This window comes from Electrophorus electricus, chromosome 6 (assembly GCF_041902795.1).
Source record: "Electrophorus electricus isolate QZ-2024a chromosome 6, ASM4190279v1, whole genome shotgun sequence".
NCBI classification, from domain to species: Eukaryota; Metazoa; Chordata; class Actinopteri; order Gymnotiformes; family Gymnotidae; genus Electrophorus; species Electrophorus electricus.
Window position 1 is genome coordinate 4,165,376 of NC_137502.1, and position 18,902 is coordinate 4,184,277.

Consider the following 18,902-nt stretch of genomic DNA (forward strand, 5'->3'; position numbering starts at 1 on the left):
TTCAATGAGGGCAACTGAGCTGTCACCACCCAAGCGTAATAATTAATGATTTGTATTTAGAATCTGTCTGCAAAGTAATTTTCCATAACAATGTATTGTCACTATGCAGTTACACTACTGAATCTATAGAGGGCAACAAGGCCTGTTATGATGAGGTTCTCAAAATTAGATTGAAAGAAAACTTCTGTATCTAGCCTCACCTGAACTTTGTCCTCATCCCTAGCTTTGGTGTAATATTAGTTAATTGTTCAGCCTCCTTTTGTGGGCTATTGAGTAAACAACCATAAAATGGCTTTGAAAACACTAGGGTGGACCATATTTTGGTTTTCAAAAAAGAGGACATAAGGCACATATAAATAACCACTTTTAACAAGTTTATTAATTAGATTGCTTACAGGACCAGTGATGATGGCCTTCAGAGCCTATATGACCAGATAATCATATCCCTCTCAATTCAGCTCTTCTTTACAAATAATATGAGATTCAATTTAATAAAAATTTCCACACACTCTCTGGTACTTCACATCTAGAAATCTGTCAGGTTTGTATTTAATCTCTGTTTTATTAGACTTACAAGCTTATAAAATAGTGTACGTGGTGGATATATATCTGAAGAAGATTTCAGGTGAGTAACTGCAGTGTATCATGTTAAGAGATATAGAGATATTCAAAAATGTAGTAAAGTACCCAGAGTTTCCAAAGAACAAAGCATTTTGGACAGAAGTCCTTCATCAGCTGTGTAAGCAAAGTGCTTGGCATGGCCTTCACAGATGCCACATTGACTAGCTGAAAATATTGAATAGTTGAAAATGAGTGTTGCAGTGCAGAAGAATTTTGCAATGAAGCACTTTGCTTGCACAGCTGATGAAGGACCTTTGTCCAAAATGTTCTGTTTCTCTGTTAACTCTCTTCTCTCTCTCTCTCTCTCTCTCTCTCTCTCTCTCTCTCTCTCTCTCTCTCTCTCTCATTCATATATATATATATATATATATATATATATATATATATATATATATATATATATATATATATATATATATATATATATATATATGGGGGGGTGTGCATGCATGCATTTCGAGTCTGTTGAAAATATCTTTATAGGCATGGAGATATATACATAATATGTATGTATGTATATGTGTGTGTGTGTGTGTGTGTGTGTGTATATATGTATGTATGTATATGTATGTGTGTTTTTGGTGATAGGGAGTGAATGTAGGCTGTGTGTGTTTTCTTTTTGTGGAGTAGAGATAGATATCTTGTTATTTTCTTGCATGTTTTGTTTGTTTCTTTTGGCCTTGATCCCTCCTGACATTGTTACACCCATCTCCTGTATGTTTGCATGTTTATTCCGACACTTTGTAATACACTTGTTACTCGCCATATTAACTTAATCTGTTTCATGTCATTCATATTCCACCATATTACAGACAGTCTTACTGTAAGATAACCTTGAAGGGCTAACCTTAAAGGACTGATACTATGAAAGCACCATTTTTATGAAAGTACCTGTATTTTAATGGACACAAATCCCAAAGGTCAAAAATCAGATGTGCTTGTCTCCTATGTAATCTTTTGATATCAGCCTTTGGTTAGTGGGTGCCTTCAATGGTTAGAAGATTTCTCATCTTGTGATCCATTCTCACTAAGTCCATTCTTGACCAACTGTCAGTGCTGAAACTATGGTGTTGATTGCTGTGACTAAGTTCTTGGTAAGTGTTTTTGAGTACATGGGAACTGGTCCAGTTTGGGCATTGTAGAAAGCATTGGTGTTTTAAATCTGATTTGAGCAGCTTCAGGGAGCCAGTCACATGGAGTCACATGGGAGAACTTGAGAGAAGTGAAAAACAAGTTTTGCAGACACATTCTGGAGTTGCAGGGGTCTGGTGACACAGAGGGGAGACAAGCAAGTATACTAGGACACCTTGACTATTTAGTGTGCTTGATAGTGGCATCAGTGCTAAACGGAACAGCAAAGGAGACAGTTCACCATGAAAGATGACTGTGATGCTTTCTGTTCGGATCGGGTCTCTAGCTCAGAATAACATATCAACATTTTGGTCTTCCATTCACCCATCAACATTTCTATGAACATTCGGTGGATCTCCATTACTGCACATATCCAGGTATGCATGTTGTGGAATTTCTTTTTTTGTTGTTGTTGTTACTGAGCTCACCCATGACTGATTATGGGACTCATGAGTGCCAGTGTTGAATCTCTCCAAAGGTTCATAGTCCACACATGAATAATCATTGTTGCAAATGCTGGGGCTCATGCTCCCTGAAAACAGATATTGATTGGTGTTTTTATCTCTGTGTCTCTTGACTTACTAAACAGTGTCCCACCAGGGCTGAGTCATTACCCACTGTTTATTATAAAGCCTGTATGTCAGAACTGTCAAGTTGGACTGGGAATGGACTGGACTGTGAACACTCTACAATGAAACAATCTTTTAGTATCCCATCCTCCTCACTCTATCCTAAATCTAGACATGTTTGTGCATTTGTTAGAAAGTTTATAATAGCTTTTTCACAGTTGTGCAGCAAACATTTCGAAGATCAAGTGTTCGAAGGAAACTAAAAAGTTGTTTTTGTTTGCAGTGGCATTGTTGCAGAATGCAACATAAGTAGCTCTAACACCACTGATAATGAGACATCTGTGCAAGTTCTTTTAGTGTAATATCATATGTACTGCGAAAATAATTTGGAGACATTGCAGACTGTTGTTTCTGTAGTAGATTTATAGTCTACATTGAAAGAATAGGATGCGGGAAACACTGCTGCATACACAACACTAAAAAACATTGGTCAAGACATTCCATTTGAGAAGGAAGACATTTTCAGGGCAAAAAAAGATGTGGAAAAAGATTGTCAAGAGCCACATAAAATCCATACTGTTGCTTCGGACTGGTACACACGCTGAAGCCCTACCTGGCAACTCTGCTACTTTGGACAGGAGTCATGCTGAAACAGCCAGATCAAATGACACAAATGCTATAGAAAACATTCCACATGTGCTCAAACACAGACTTCACAAACAGCCTGGTGAGTTTTAAGCACGAAATCATTTCTTGTCGATTTTTTGGTTCTGTCATTATACAAACTCCCCAGAATGTCAGACTGCAGAAGCAACAAATTAATAATTCTATAAACTAAGCATTAAATCAAGATCACTAAATCAAATAGGAGAAAAAAAGACAAAAAGATAAACACAAAATACTATATACCCCTGCAAAGCACAGAGAGTCAAGCCAATTGTTTGCACCTCTCCACCATGGTCTGTCTATAGAAAACTATATAGGCCTAAGCACAGGTGAGGCAGACTACCACTAAGTGCTAAGTGGTGACTGTTTGCCTCCCTCTAGTGGTGGCCTGAGGCTCAACCAGCTCACTCCATATAACAAGTCATTGCAAATAAATATGACCAAGCTACATCTGCAAAGACTATTACGGTATGCTGTTTTCATGTTTTATTAATTACACATATCAATATCATCTTATATAGTGTCTCACAGTTATATTCTGTTCATGTTTGGAGGTCCTCATAGCTTTTTGTGATAGCTTCCACAAAAGGGGAAATGCATGCTTGTGATTGCAGAACAGATTTTATTGAACCATCATCTTATTAATAAATACTGACCATATTTGTCAGAAGTAGCCAAATCTGCTCTTCCAGTGAGTCCAACTGAACTACAGGTTTTCAATTGTGCTGTGACTGGGGCAGCATGACAGGTGAAATCTGGATCACCTCATTTGAATTCTCACAGTGCAGAGGTGACTGCTGAACCAGCTGAATACTCACATTGCGTAATTAACTCACTCAAGTCCACATGTTCATGACTGATTGTCTCCTCATTTGCTGGGCTGAGGCAGAACTGTCGCTGTGCTTTCAAGTAGATGCCTTCTGTTTTCTTTCTCGATGCCATCTGTCAGGACCCTGGAGAACTGGGGAGACCTCTTTTTCAAGACTGTGTCTTATGTTGACAGGAAGCCGGGCTCTTCATTGTGATTTGTCATTATTATGATCATCTGTTTGTTTGTTTGGTTTGGTTTTCAATAAGAGGCTCAGAACCAGAGCTGTGTACCAGGTATCAGTACCCAAGCAGTAAACCTTTAAAAAGTTAGTAGCAAATCTAAAGGGATAAAAGATCAAATAACCTCTATATTTACAATCCACATATATCATATATAACCTGCCGATGTGAGTTATTGTAGTCCTTGACAATTGTGCAATATTAACAAAACAATATTATATTCACATCTTATTTCTGCATCCACATGAGGCATCAACATTGTTCTGTTTCAGGCAGGAGTAATACTGTTCAAGGAGTGGAACTGAGCATAAGCCATTTGAGTAGAGTAATTGTTGCTCTCAAGTAAAATGGTCTAGAAAAAAAGGGGAAGGAGGTTTATCCTCATTTCAGAATTAGAAAACAAAGGATAATTAAAAAAAATGTAATACTTCAGTGATTACTCAAAAGAAAAGCCTTGATAAATACCAGGTCCATTCACTGCATATTAATGATGGCATTTTAATAAGGGAATCCTCTTTAAATGAAATAAAAATTCCAAAATAAATAGTCATTCAAACTTGAATTCTAAATGAAATACTTTATCATAGTATATGTATCCACAGTGATATAAAAAAACTCTAGGGTGGTCATGAGTTTAAGATGTAAAACTGTATTTAAGCATAAGCTTAGCAAGAGCCTTACCTCAGGAAGTGTATCTGATGGGCCAAGATCATGTACTGAAAGTGTTAGAAACTTGTTCAAAGTGACCAGTACTTCAGGTTCGATCTCCTCTAATTTACCCTCTGCCCTCTGTCCTCTGTAGCCGGATCAATCCTGGGAAGTCAAGAGACACTGACACCAGGGTAGTGAATCAAGAGAGTTCCACTTTATTGAGGAAAGCACAGAGTACATATGTGTCCTATATCTGCTATCTAAATGACGGGGATGACGGGGAAAAGTGAGGCATGTTCTAAGGGTCTACATAGAAAGGAAAGAAGCAAGGTTAGTAAAGATTAGATTTTCTCTGCATGAACGAGCCACAAACTGTTCCCATGCCAGCCATGAGCCACTCCTGTGTGTAGAGAGAGAGGGAGAGAGAGAAAGAGAAAGGGAGGGGTAAAGGAGACAAGAAGAGGGAGCGGATGACCTCGGGCGACCAGCTCACGGTCAAGCCGTCATGTCATAGCTGATAAGCAGAGACCTTGTGTTGGGTGCCTGAAGGCAGAAAGGTTCCAGTGTCTAACACTCCTGCCAACTGTCTTCAGTCTTGCATTGTGGATGGTCTACATTAGGAAGAAGTAAACTAATAAACTAGTGTCTAATGTTGATACTGTCATGGCACATGCTCAGAGAGATCCAAACACACCAAGACAATGAACCCACACTTGGCCAGCTTCAGACGCATTGTAAAGATGAATGGTCAAATAATTTCTCCATTGAATGGGTGATTCAACCCTATCTGTCATTCTGTGGTAAATTGACTGTGGAAGATGGACTATTGTTCCCTGAACAGGGTAGTGGTAGCTCAGTGGTTAAGGTACTTGACTAGTAATCAGAAGGCTGCCAGTTCAGGACCCACTTCTGCCAAGTTGCTACTGTAGGGCCCCTGAGCAAGGCACTTAACCCTCAACTTACTCAGTCATAATTGTACGTTGCTTTGGATAAGACCATCAGTTAGACAGTGGCTAGGCATTTAGCAATGCTAAAACACTTACCTTAAAAAAAAAAATTCACCCTTGGCACTAAACAGCTGTTTAGGGTCTTCCACTGGAGCTGCTTAATTTGTAAGAAGAAACTTATAATAGAGATACAGATGGAACCTGCATTTTTCCAAGAATGGTTACTGCAGAGTGAGAAAATGAGAACTTATTTGTTTAATCCAGTTCAAAGACTGTCAGGACATTTTGAAGAAAATTGACCTTATTGCTTCTTACTTATTGCAATACTTCTCCACTGTCTGTAGAGGATGCTTCTGTTGACTTGTAAAGGGAAACAAATTTTCACCTCATTTCTACTTTTCAAATGACATTTTATATTTGTTGAAAAATAACATCATCACACTATACAGAAGTGCTATTTAAATTGAAAAATGTGCATTATTTCTGAGAAAAACTCCCAGCAATGGTAATGTTTCAATTTCAACATTCCATTTAACTGCCAAATGTGAAGTAATGTCTACTTATGTGATATTTCTTTGAGTGCATTTGTACTGTGAATGCTGAATGTTTTTATATATTAAACATTTTCTGACAGATCTGCTGGCTTTCTAGCTTGGATGTGTTTGTGATCTAAGATTCAAAAATGGATGTGAAATTAATAAATCTATTTTCTGATTTTAATGACCCAGCACAGTCATTACCATCACTTATACCCTTATACACTTATATCACATATGCCAAGATGACAGCACTTAATTAATGGTAGCAGGTCCATTTAAAGAATAAAAATTCCTGAAATTACTAGGTATAGTAAGAGGGAGAAGCCATTTTGAAAAGACAGAGAGGCTTCCAAGACCAGACCTAAATTAAATGTAGGCCTTCTGGTTTCATCCTGAATTGGGGTGGACTTTTAGGGGAAAGGAACCCTTCTTGTCAGTTCTGGTTTTTGCAGCTTGTATAGGTATAGGTCAGTTCAGGAAGAAGAGGTCATTAAGAGGTATTATATCTTGCTGAATTCAATATCCACTTTTACAGCTGCAAAGAGAAAGTGCTATGCAATTCAGTACTTTTTATTTAATTTTTATGTTTTTAATTGTCAACCAGATTAAACTATTTGTTCCAATAAAATTGTCTGGTACTTGCAGTTTGGTCATGGTGCAATGCAATACGAAGAAGTTCAAAAAGCTTTTTTTTCTGTCTAGACATATTGTGTTATATTATCATAACTGTTTTTTTTTTTGTCAAATCTGTTGAAATGATAACCTAAAAAACAACCTTTTTCAAACTCTGTGTTTATCCATTCATTTAGCTAATTGTCTAGCTAATTATCTATCTAGTTGTTATTTCTGTGAAGAGAGCTATGCTACAAAAGAATACATAATATTCTTGGATTTATGTTAAACTTCAAAAACATGAACATGAACGCAGAAAGCACCAGCCCAGTTTATTTTGAGTTCTATTTAGTTTGTTGGATCCAGTTATGTCCCCTTCCAAGGACACCTTCCCACACTATCTTCCCTGGTTTACCAATCACTGGCTTCATCCTGATACACCTATTCTGCATTCAGTACTATTATGGATTTTGTAACCCTTCTTTGCGAGGTCATATTTGTTTGATATGTAGTTGTTAGCTGTTTTAAAAAAGCTTATTCCTACTCTATTTTCCCTGTCTGTTTTTTACTTTTCAATTTTTTCTTCCCAATTTTATGTTCTGGCTGTTGTATTGCCTGTATTAATGTTTTTTTTTAATTATTTTTACATTTGTATTATAATTTATTATTGAACTGTTCTTTTGGTTTCTGACTTTGGTTTGTTCCTTGGCTAAACTCTGCACTTGCAGCCACATGCCCTGGATCCTGGCAATTTCAGATCCAATTTATTGCTGGGTTTGCATTCAGGCACTATTTCTCAATTACAATTATTTACCCAGATTTAGTCTTCTTGCCAAGTTCAGTCTTATTGCTTTGTGTCATAGTAATTCCCCAGGTACACCTTAATCTGCCTTGGTTTAGTCTGTCCTTATTTCTGTGTGCTTTGTGTGCCATATGCTTTTGTTTTTGCACATCTCCTGCATCTTGTCTTCCCAGTAATTGTCCCCAGGTTTTCCTTGTTCCTCTCGCCCTGTATATATGCCGAAGAGTGACAACATTAAAGTCACTGGCAGATGAAGTGAACAATATTAATTATCTCATTACAGTGGCACCTGTCAAGGGAAGAGATATATTAGGCTGCACATAAACAGTCATTTCTTGAAGTTGATGTGTTGGAAGAGGGGAAAAATGAGCAAGCATAAGGATTTGAGCGACTTTGACAAGGGCCAAATTGTTATGACTAGAAAACTGGTTCAGAGCATCTCTTTAATGGCAGGAGATGCTCTGAAATTATCAAAAAGTGGTCCAAGGAAGGACAGCTGGTGAATTGGCGACAGGATTATGGGTACCCACAGCTCATTTATGTATATGGGGAGCAAAGGCAAGCCAATCTGGTTCAATCCCACAGAAGATCTACTCTAGCACAAATTGCTGAAAAAAGTTAAAGGTGGCAATGATAGAATGCTGTCAAAACACGCACTGCATTGCAGGTTGCTGTGTGTGGGGCTGAGTAGCTGCAGATCGATCAGAGTAACCATGCTGACCCTTGTCCACCACTGAAAGTGCCTACAATGAGCACGTAAGCATCAGAAGTGGGCCAAGAAGGTGGATTGATTTGCTGAATCATGTGGACAGTTCGAGGCATTTGCATTGCTTATTTGGGGAAGAAATGGCACCAAGATGCAGTACATGAAGAACGCACGTCTGTGGAGGCATTGTGATGCTCTGGGCACTGGGTCCTGGCATTTATGAGAATGTTACTTTGAAACATTTTTACACAACAAAAACGAGACAATGTTCCTCCAGGACCATGGTGCAACATAAAAACAACAGTGCAACAGACAATATGCTACACAAGTGCAAACAGTCCAATATAGTGCAAAATGTCATTATATAAACATTAAATAAACAATAATAAATACAGGACAGGACAAATACAAAATACAAAATGAGTAGACAGTGCAATTTAGTACAGTATACAGTACTGGGCATATGTAAAGCGAGTTGTGCATAGCAATCAGTGACATGCTACCCTGAACATAGCAGTCACCGGTAGCAGCCAGAACAGTTCAGAGTACAGTACTGGTTTAGTACAGTACTCCAGCAGCAAGTAGGATAATGTGCAAGACTGCAACAGGAGTGCATAGTTTATTTGTGTGAGGTTTGACTTCAGCATTAGTCCAATGCAAAACAATGTGTGAGTGTGTGTATAGATATGTATGTATGTATGTATGTGTGTGTGTGTGTGTGTGTGTGTGTGTGTGTGTGTGTGTGTGTGTATGTGTGTGTGTGTGAGTGTGAGTGACTGTCTATAAGCATGTATAAAAGTGCCCATTTTGGAATCTGAATTGGAATTGGAGTTAGCCAAAGTTCAGGAGTCTAATGGCTTCTGGGAAGAACCTGTTGCACAGTCTGGAGGTGCGGGACTGGATGCTGTGGTACCTTCTTCCAGATGGCAAAAGGGTGAACAGTTCATGTGAGGGGTGTGTGGGGTCTTTCACAATGTTGGTGGCTTTCCGGATGCAGCGTGTTAGGTAGATGTTCGTGATGGAGGGAAGGGAGACCCCAATGATCTTCTCAGCTGTTCTCACTATTCTTTGGAGGGTCTTGCGGTCAAAGGCGGTGCAATAAAATACAGTGGATCAGTCCTCTACCAGTACAAATGTTCTGTTCTACTGTCTGTCTGTATAAAATACAGTGGTTTAGTCCTCAGTAGCATACATGTAGGTACCTTTCAGACTATTCCCATGGACAAGGAACATTTCATTAACTTAATTATTCCTTCATTCTCTCTGAACCTTTAATGAGTATTGCATGAGATCAGCTGCAAAGCAGTGCTTGGTCAGTAAATATATTTCTATTATTGCTTATTATACTACAGTTGTCTAGTTTATCTGATATATTTCTAGTTTTTAAAAGTGCACTGGCACACATTATCTTTAGGAAATTTTGTTTGCAGTTTGGTCACTGTGGGTATTGGTTGTGACAGGTGGTATGGTACAGAGACAACATCGACCATATCAATGTGATTGTAAGACATGCTTGCACTTTTAGTCTGCATTAGTGAGACCTCTGTTGAGATCCTGTTTTAGTTCAACTGAACAGAAATAATCATAAAAGTAAAGCTGATGATTTATATAAGTGAAGAAATGTGGTAGAGGTTGGCTAATGATTGCTTGGCAACATAAAACTAATGTGCCTGCACTTTAGAATTACAAAGTTGTTGTTTTTTTTTACATATGTGTATGTGTTTTTAGAAATTAATGACATTAGAGATTTCATGTTTTTAAATGTGTAACCCTTATGTGTGGAAGATTTATAGTTTCTCTTGCCAATTTCAGTGCAGTATATGGTTATGCACAGTTATGCACAGATAAAACATTACATTAATGTCCTTGTTTTCCAGAATAGTGCATGTAGCAGATTACTTATAAAGAAATGTAATTGATATCAGTAGACATCACTTTGAAAAGATGCCCTGTGAGCCTCTTTCTCTCTGTTGTGTTTGGATCCACCATTGGCCTTCTGATATTTTGTTACAGTCTTAAATTAGTACTTGAATTAGGATGATGCTTATTTCCTGGAGATCATTATTTCCTATGGAGACAAAAACTACTATACCTTGTCCTTGAGTTTCTTGAAGGGCACATTAAAATGTAATGTATTATTATTATTATTATTATTATTATTATGCAACAAAAAAACATACAGATATTTTTGTACAGTAGTCATGGAGACTTTCCTGTTGACTGTGGGCCAAGTTAGGTGAGCTGAATGTACAAGTAAGCCCTTAAGCTCTCGCTCCTGAAAACATTCTCATTTCCTTTTTATTCCTCATGTTGCCCACATTTCTGATGACAACACTTGACAATGGTAGGGCAGCCTGAACTGACCAGAGAGTGTAGATAATAATACATTTAGATAGGGCAGATGCACTGACACTTAAAAAATTACTCCCTAATGTCTTTATATATGATAGCCTTGAAAATGTTAATTTGATGAATGGCTTGCTAGCATGGTTTTTACTCTGCAAGGCAGAGGAAAAGGTTAATTAGATTATACTGAGATATAATCTCTGTGTTCAGAGTGTAAATAGTGAGCCTGAGCACAACTCACTGTCTTGTGTGTAGTTTGTGATTATTTTTGCATTTGCCATCTGTTACCATATAGCATGGTTTACTTTTACAATACGGATAATATCCATTAGCCTTTTAACAACCAAATACATTCATTTCAACAGGTAATTAGAGGGTCTTGAAAACTTTCAGTGTACATTCTGAGGTGAGCAGGTGTCTATCAGAAAGGCTATTGCAACAAATGGATCTCTTAATAAGTCTCTGTATTGATGATAGCCTTTAGGTCACTTGTTTGAATGATTTAAATTGAACAGGTGTTGTTCCAGTGAGCGAGTATGTATCAAGGTTGTTGCCCCTGCTGGTTTTCATATTAAATCAATGCTCATCATCAATAATGTCTTTGAAAAAATAAGGATTCAAGAGCTTGTTTCAGGTTATGATTGGTGGAAATATATGGCAGGTATTTCCTTTCCAGAGGTAACAAGCAGGCTATATTGCAAATATTGGTTACTAAGAGTCTGTTTCATTTTCAATTGAAACTCTCAAAGAAACCTTTGAATATGCCAAAATGAGCTACTGTCCTGTGGTGAACAGTTCATGCAAAATGTGGTTCTGTAGTACATGGTTCTGTAATTACATTCTATCATTGGAATCTCCTGGCAGACTCCTGCAGCCTCAGTCTTGGAGATATTGTGTAGGAATGAGAGAGAGAACAGGCTCGTTACCACAAGTTATCACCCTCCCAGATTGGCCTATTTGAAAACAGTGGTCTAGGGAGATGAGTGGCATTGGGTGCTGCTTATTATCTAGGTCAAGTGAAAGGGGCATTCTGCCATAAGGCAGCTACTGATCCCAAAGAATGGTTCTTTAAAACACACATACACACACACACACACACACACACAGGAGACTGTTGTTTCAGAACCCTGGAGAGCGATCAGTAGCCCTATAACAACTTTGTGTCTTCAAGAATGTCTGTCTCTCCTGCTGGCACTCTGTGATTAAACTGGTGAAATGGCAGTTGTGCAGGTCTATGGAATTCAGTCACCTTATCTTACATTTGGCCAATAAACTGTGAATTGTGAGTAAAAATGTTTACATATTCTTTGAATAAGTTATTGTTCCTCTGTATAGGCTCTTGTTTATTTCAATAGACACTGTTGTAATCTGGATGGAAGCTGTTGTCATTTACACGTCCATGCCTGCATTTTATTAATAATTACAGTTAATTACACATCAAACCCAAAAGGGCCACAACATACTCAGGGGAAGAGGTCTTGCATTGTCTCCACCTATCAGAAAGAGTTCAGCTTCCAAGAATTTATTACAGAGTGCTGTTTCTCCTATTGGAGAGTATATTTGTGCCTTGTGGTTCCATGGCATGCAAACAACAGTGTTGACAACCTTTGTTATTGTAACGGTGAGCGGCAAGGAGGCGGGCGCATTTGCGGAGAAGAGCGAGATTTATTATGGGCAAATCCAAAATCAGAGTCAGTATAACGGTCTAGGGTCATAGAGCCAACATGGAGATGACGGGGATACATGGTAAAAAAAAGCAAGGGCTAGGATAACTGAAGGCAAACAGGGAAAGCATTCCAGAACAAAGACTAGGAGGAAACGTACAGAGTTAAGGAAAAACAAAACGGCTAGAATAACAGGTTAACGCACACGGAGGCTTAGAAACAAAGACGGGCTTACATACATCCAACACGTTCAAATATTCAATATATTCCACACAGGCGCACGCAAGGGGAAAACAATGAAATTCACAAATGCAATGAACCTAAACGCGAACACAGTGAACAGCCAAGACCAAGGCCACAAGGCAGGGTTTAAATACATACGAGGGACAGGTGTGGAAAATCAAATGAGGGGCGGAGAAAACGAACCTACGGAATGGAACTAAAATACACAAGACAGGGAAAACACGGAACATGGAAGATGGGAAGGACTAATCGTGACAGTTATGTCCAACTTCTGTACAGAAACGGATCCTGGAGTTTTCTTGCCAAAGCTACCATGTTACAGCACCTTGCCTTTTATAGCACTTTTAACAGGACAAGGATTGGCAACTGTAAATTTAGGCATATCTACTCACCGTCTTTGTTATTTACTAAGGTTTGTAATTCAAAATAGACCTGAAGTGAAATTTATTGTGGGTAGACATGGTAGGAGCGAGATCAGTGCTGAAAATGCTGTGCTATCACCTAATTTTTCCAATTAAGCATGCCAAATCAGTCTATCTTGTTTTTGGAACTTATGATCTAACATAGCAACCAGAAATAGAGAAAAAGTGAAAATGAGCAGAGCAGTTCAGATGTAGTAAATTCTCTACCTGTGAGAAAAAAAAAAACCATTCCATGTTGCCTGTAATACAATAAAAGTAACATTTTAGATAATGAGGTAGTGTTTTGTTGTTGTTACTGCTCTCAGTTGTTTGTTTTGTCCAATTATTCCCTCAAGCTTAGTTGTCACCAGCTAGCATCCACGGAGTCTTCTCTGTTGTACTGCACCAGTCCTTCTGGAAGAAGGAATGCAGCTATGTGCTTCCTCTGAGACATGTGAAGTCTGCCACTGCATATTTTCAAACTGCTGGTCACATTACAAGATGTCTGAACCTGCTTGACTACGCAGTTCTTTATGCATGAGTTACTCTATTGTTAAGAAAGAGAGAAATATATACAGTTCATCATCCTCCTCCAATAACACCAGCTGACCTCAGGGACACTCGCAAGCACTGAAAAATGTTTACTATTGAATTTGTTGAATCTGATAACATTCACTTAAACATATTTATTTTTGAATATATAGAAAAATCTATCAATTCTAAGGTTTCCAGAGATAGAGACCATTTCTGACAAGTCAGTTTTCATCTATGCAAGCAAATTTTAGGATGTTCAAAATGGTAGATGTTTAAATCGTATTTATTCCATGGGATTATAAAGTTCAAAGATCAGTTTAGATAAATTCTTTCCTCCACTGATCCATAATAAAGAGCTCTACAACATAAAAGTTCTTTATTAGATATTTGTAGTATCCTTTCATCATGGCTGCCATAGCATCAACAGGCAATACAAACAGATACATAATGTTCTTGTGTACTACACTGCAATTTTTACTATGAATACATCTCTAACTGAAAGATTGGGTTATGCTAAGGTTGGTCTAGTGATGTTATCACATCTGCAGAGAGGTGAACAAATGGTATGATTAGATTTGTCTCATTCTCTCAGAACATGGAAATAGTTAGTAGTGAGGTAGTACTTCATTTCCATTACCATGATAATAGCATTATCATTTAATTTGCTCTTAATCTGCTTTAGCAAAATTGCTTGCTTGATGTTTGAGGCAACCTGGTTTATTGCTTTATACATCCCTTGAAATAATTAATATTTCTGTTAGTCAATATTCCAATATTTCTTAAAATAGCAGAGGAGTTGTGAAGCCTAATCACTTTCTGTTAGCAGACAACTTGCATGCCTTCTCGTTTTCTACCTTTAGCCATGCTGTTGCAGAAAATGGAAACATGCCTTAAATTAAATAGGTAATGTGTGAATTATGTATAGAAGAAATGTGTGTGTGTGTGTGTGTGTGTGGGTGTGTGTGTGTGTGTGTGTGTGTGTGTGTGTGTGTGTGTGTGGGAGTCTCACACATATTTGTTTGTCCAGAATTTTCAAATGTATGACATCACTGTCTTTATTTTGTCACAGGAACCTGAAGTTAGTGTGCCCTAAATTCTACCAAGCTGTTAAATTTGCATCAAGAAGGATGTCACATTGGACCTTGTTTAGAACAACATCTGTGATGCAAGGCTGAATCAAACCCCCATCTGAGCTAATCATCTCAGTTATGCTAATGTCATCTTACAGATTGAAACATGCCATATCACTTCTGAAACAGGTAAGAATTTATCCTGAAAAAGACACCACTGCTATATGACGATAGTACTGTGTATCACAGGGTGGACAGCATCTCTGCAACAAACAAAATCAGTATTGCTGATGTTACTGTCTTCTAGCACAGTCTCCTCACAAACCAGGCAGAAGCCATGGCTGACTGCAGAGGTCCATGTGATGCTGAAAACCTGGTACTCTGCCTTCACATTAGGTGACAAGGAGGTCTTCAAGAAGGTAAGGGTGAATTTTCCCCACACCATCAGAGAAGAAAAGTATAACTATGCATGGAAAATCCTTGGACACCAGAGACTTGCAGTGTATAGGACTGGACATTTAGGCCATTATTGACTATGAAATAGCAATAAGGGCCTGTAAAATTAATGCCTCCCTCCTAGATGTGCTGATGACTTCAGCGCACAATTCGAAGTACAGGATAACGATACTGTGAAGAAAACACCCTGTACTCTCTCTCCAGCACTGATCAGGAGGTCCCTATACAGACTGGACTGACACAAGGCTAGCACATTTCCTCACAGACATCTTGTTCCAGAGGTAGGCGGTAGTCCCCGCATACTGCAAGGCCACCACCATTATACCAGTGCCAAACAAATGTCAAATGTGACCTGCCCCAAAGACTGTTGCTCTGTGGCACTCACACCAATTATCCTGGAATACTCTGAGGCTCTAACCAGTAGACCCATTTCCTCTCCAAGAAAGCACAACAGTGTCCACTTCCTGCAGAAGCAGAGGAGAGCATAACCATCCACTGTCAAAACCATATATTCACCTGTCCTATTCCATCCAGGTAAAAACATTCCATCCAGGTAAAAACATTATTTCATAATAAAAACATTAAAAACAAACCAAAAAAAAACATTATTTCATAATGTTTTCATAATATTTCTTAATTTATTTACATTTGGCACAAATGGCATTCCATAGTTTCTTGGCATTATATCAGAATTTAATACAACCTTTTTACAGCAACTGATTTGGAAATCCAGCCTGCTGGGCACTAAACCCTTCTTTTGTAACTGTTCAGTATTTATCAACATAAATAACTCACGTATCACCACACCAAGCATTGGCACAATTTAGGGATGTGTGCTTGGCCCAATACTGTTCACTGAAGATAGGGGACTGTATCTCCAAGCACACCATAAATCAAGCAAAACCAAGTATTGCGGTGTGCATATCAGTAACCTCGTCTGTACCACCTAACACACACCCCACCCCACCCCAAGAAAGCACAAGGTATGAGGTTGTGAAGATTTACTGTGGAGGCTGTGATCTGGGCAAGTGCCTACAAGACTTTAACATTCATAAAGATGAGCATTTTAAAGGCAATAGGTTCTACTATAATAGCATGCTGTAATAAAGGCAGTAGGTTCTACTATAATAATTCATGATTCAATCTTCATTAAAGCCAAATGAATCTTGCACAAATCCAAATAAAATGCATTTCAATGTATTCTAGTCAACCATTTCAATCCCTTACACTGATGAGGTAAAATGGTTGTTCAAATATTATTTATGGGAATTCTTCCTTTGGTGGAGATGGGCTCCCTGAATAAAATGACATAGTATTTAATATTATTATTATGTACATGTAAACCATATATTCATTTAATGTAGATTTTAATGTTCATGGATCTAAAGTATTTAGATCGGATGTCATGGAACTTCTCATGAAGACACCCTTCATATAAAATGTTATTTAAGTAAGTTTTTGAAAACATTTATATCTGAATCTCCTTTGCCAATAGTTGTCAGTTACTCAAGATGAAATTCCTCACCCCAGGAGACAGTCTAATTTGCATGTGGTGGTTTTTCATGTGCAGTAGCTTCTTCCTCATGAACTGACCTTTCTTAGTTGGACAACCAAAAAGTTTTTTTTTTTTTTTCAGTAGTCACAATATCGTATTTTTTTGACAATAAATGCCACCAGCAATGCACTGTCAATCTTCCGGGGGGCTATGAGAGGTTGCATGAATAAGTGTTCTTCATAAGAAGCAATCTGACTTCATCCGGAGTAATTGCCCTAATCTGCATGTTACTTACAACACATGGTCCATCTCATTATGATATTCAAATGTTTCAAGTATTTTCAGAATAAGAGACAGCTCTCCTGAGGTCCATAAAATTTTTATTTTTTTCCCCTTTTTTTTCTTGTCCTGAATTTCATTACTGAAATTGTGACACCCATAAACATGTAGAGATGGAGATTAGTAGAACCATGCTGCCCAATGCCTTTCTCTGTTTTTCTCTTAATGGTGCACGAAACCAGGAAGGTTACACACATTATAGAGAGGCATAGATACAAATCCCTGTGGACTGACAACAGAGACGAGTGCCAGGGTTCATGTGAAGCCTTCATCTGTTATTCCACCCCCAACTCTGCACAGCATGTGGTAGATAAAAATATGATAATGACAGGTTAACATGGGAAGAGAATCATGGACATATACTAAGTATGATTGGCAGCTGAGACTAAAATATAACGTTAGACCCCTTTTGACAGGAAGACCAGTGAAAGTGAAGTGTCAGTCAAAATCACCCTTTCCAGATAATATACAATTGAATTAAGAAAGGATGGCAGGGTCTTTTGCTTCTCTGTAGCCAAACAGCACATAATCCAATTAGAAACATACCGAGATGATTGTACATTTTAAAGATAATATGATACAGTTTTATATTTGCGCTGGAGTCGCATAAGTCTGCAATTCCAGTGCACTTCCCAGTGAGTTTACAGACTGCTGTGTTTTTGTTTTCACAGAAATGTGGCTCAGTTACAGAATTCCTGACACCAGATCCAGATAGACAGGACGGTTCATAACAAATACTGTGTTCTTACATTGGCGTAATGGCTGTTACCTCAGTGACTGCTGTATGCTGTAAGAGTATCTGCTAAAATGTCACAGTATGGTACATCCTTTGCACATTCACCTACTTTACCCACTTTACCCACTTTACCCACTTTACCCACTTTACCAGCCATGCACTGGTCAGTGTTGCCCTATAGGTTGTTGTGATTATTGGTCCTGTCTTGCATATTTATTGTTTATACTTTGTTCTTCTTTTGTGCTGCACCATGGTTCTGGAGGAATGCTACTTAATTTCACTGTGTACTTGTATATAGGTACAATTACAATAAAAAGTCTCTTGACTTGACTTGAATATACAGAATAACATACTGTGTGTGTGTGTGTGTGTGTGTGTGTGTGTGTGTGTGTGTGTGTGTGTGTGTGTGTAGATATGAAATCTAAAATTTAAGGCATGTATCTTTTAAAAGGCATACACTTCTAATGTTGTAGACCTGCCTGAGTGTTGAATGTCTTCTTCATTCTGTGGAATTGTGGGATTAAAATATGACAAAATATAAAATATGCATGCATGCATGACTCATATATACATGCAGAGATTTATTTTTAACCAGAAGTGCAAAATAACTGGGTCATGACTAAACATCTTTACTTCATCTCTGTGGTTTTAAGTATGGCAAGACATGATTATCAGTCTACCAAGCATAAAATCACACAATTTGCCTTATAAGTTAGTCTGTCTCGCTCAATGGTCGAAATGTACAGATACCTTATACTACAGCTGGTACGCAGACTGCACAGAACGTGTTTCATTGAGGGAGTATAGAGGAAAGGACAGGTCAGCCAATGTATTGAAAAAGCATCTGGTTCTTCAGTGTATGCCACATGATGCTTCAGATGTTCTACCGAGATGCCCAAATATTGAATAAACTATTCAGGAAAGCTGGGTAGGGTCATTGGGACCAACCTGGATTTCCTGGAGTTTGTATTTCAGGGGAGAAACAAACAAATGGTAAAACAACTGCTAATCAAGGACAATTCCTCTCATGACCTCTGCATCCAACTTGTCAAACAGCAGATCACTTTCAGCTCCAACTAGATTGTAGGATGGAGACAATCGCTATCAGACTCTAACTCATCCACCCTGTGTCAGATAAGCTTTTGATCAATTCTCAGGAAAATGAATAGATGCAGGACACTCAACTTTTTACCATTACACAATTTCACTATCTACCATGTACCTGATTATTGTCTGATATCTATGTGTGCTTGAGGTCTCTCAGGGATAAATTCTCTCTCTCTCTCTCTCTCTCTCTCTCTCTCTCTCTCTCTCTCTCTCTCTC

The 18,902-nt window shown here is 38.2% G+C and overlaps 1 long non-coding RNA gene across 1 annotated transcript; it reads left to right on the forward strand.

The window, feature by feature from the left end:
- Positions 1-1,759: 1,759 nt before the first annotated feature.
- Positions 1,760-17,982, forward strand: LOC145658559 (uncharacterized). Its single transcript, XR_014124155.1, has 4 exons — positions 1,760-2,129; positions 14,552-14,741; positions 14,860-14,971; positions 17,514-17,982. It is a non-coding gene; the product is annotated as an uncharacterized LOC145658559 (long non-coding RNA).
- The last annotated feature ends 920 nt before the right edge of the window (positions 17,983-18,902 follow it).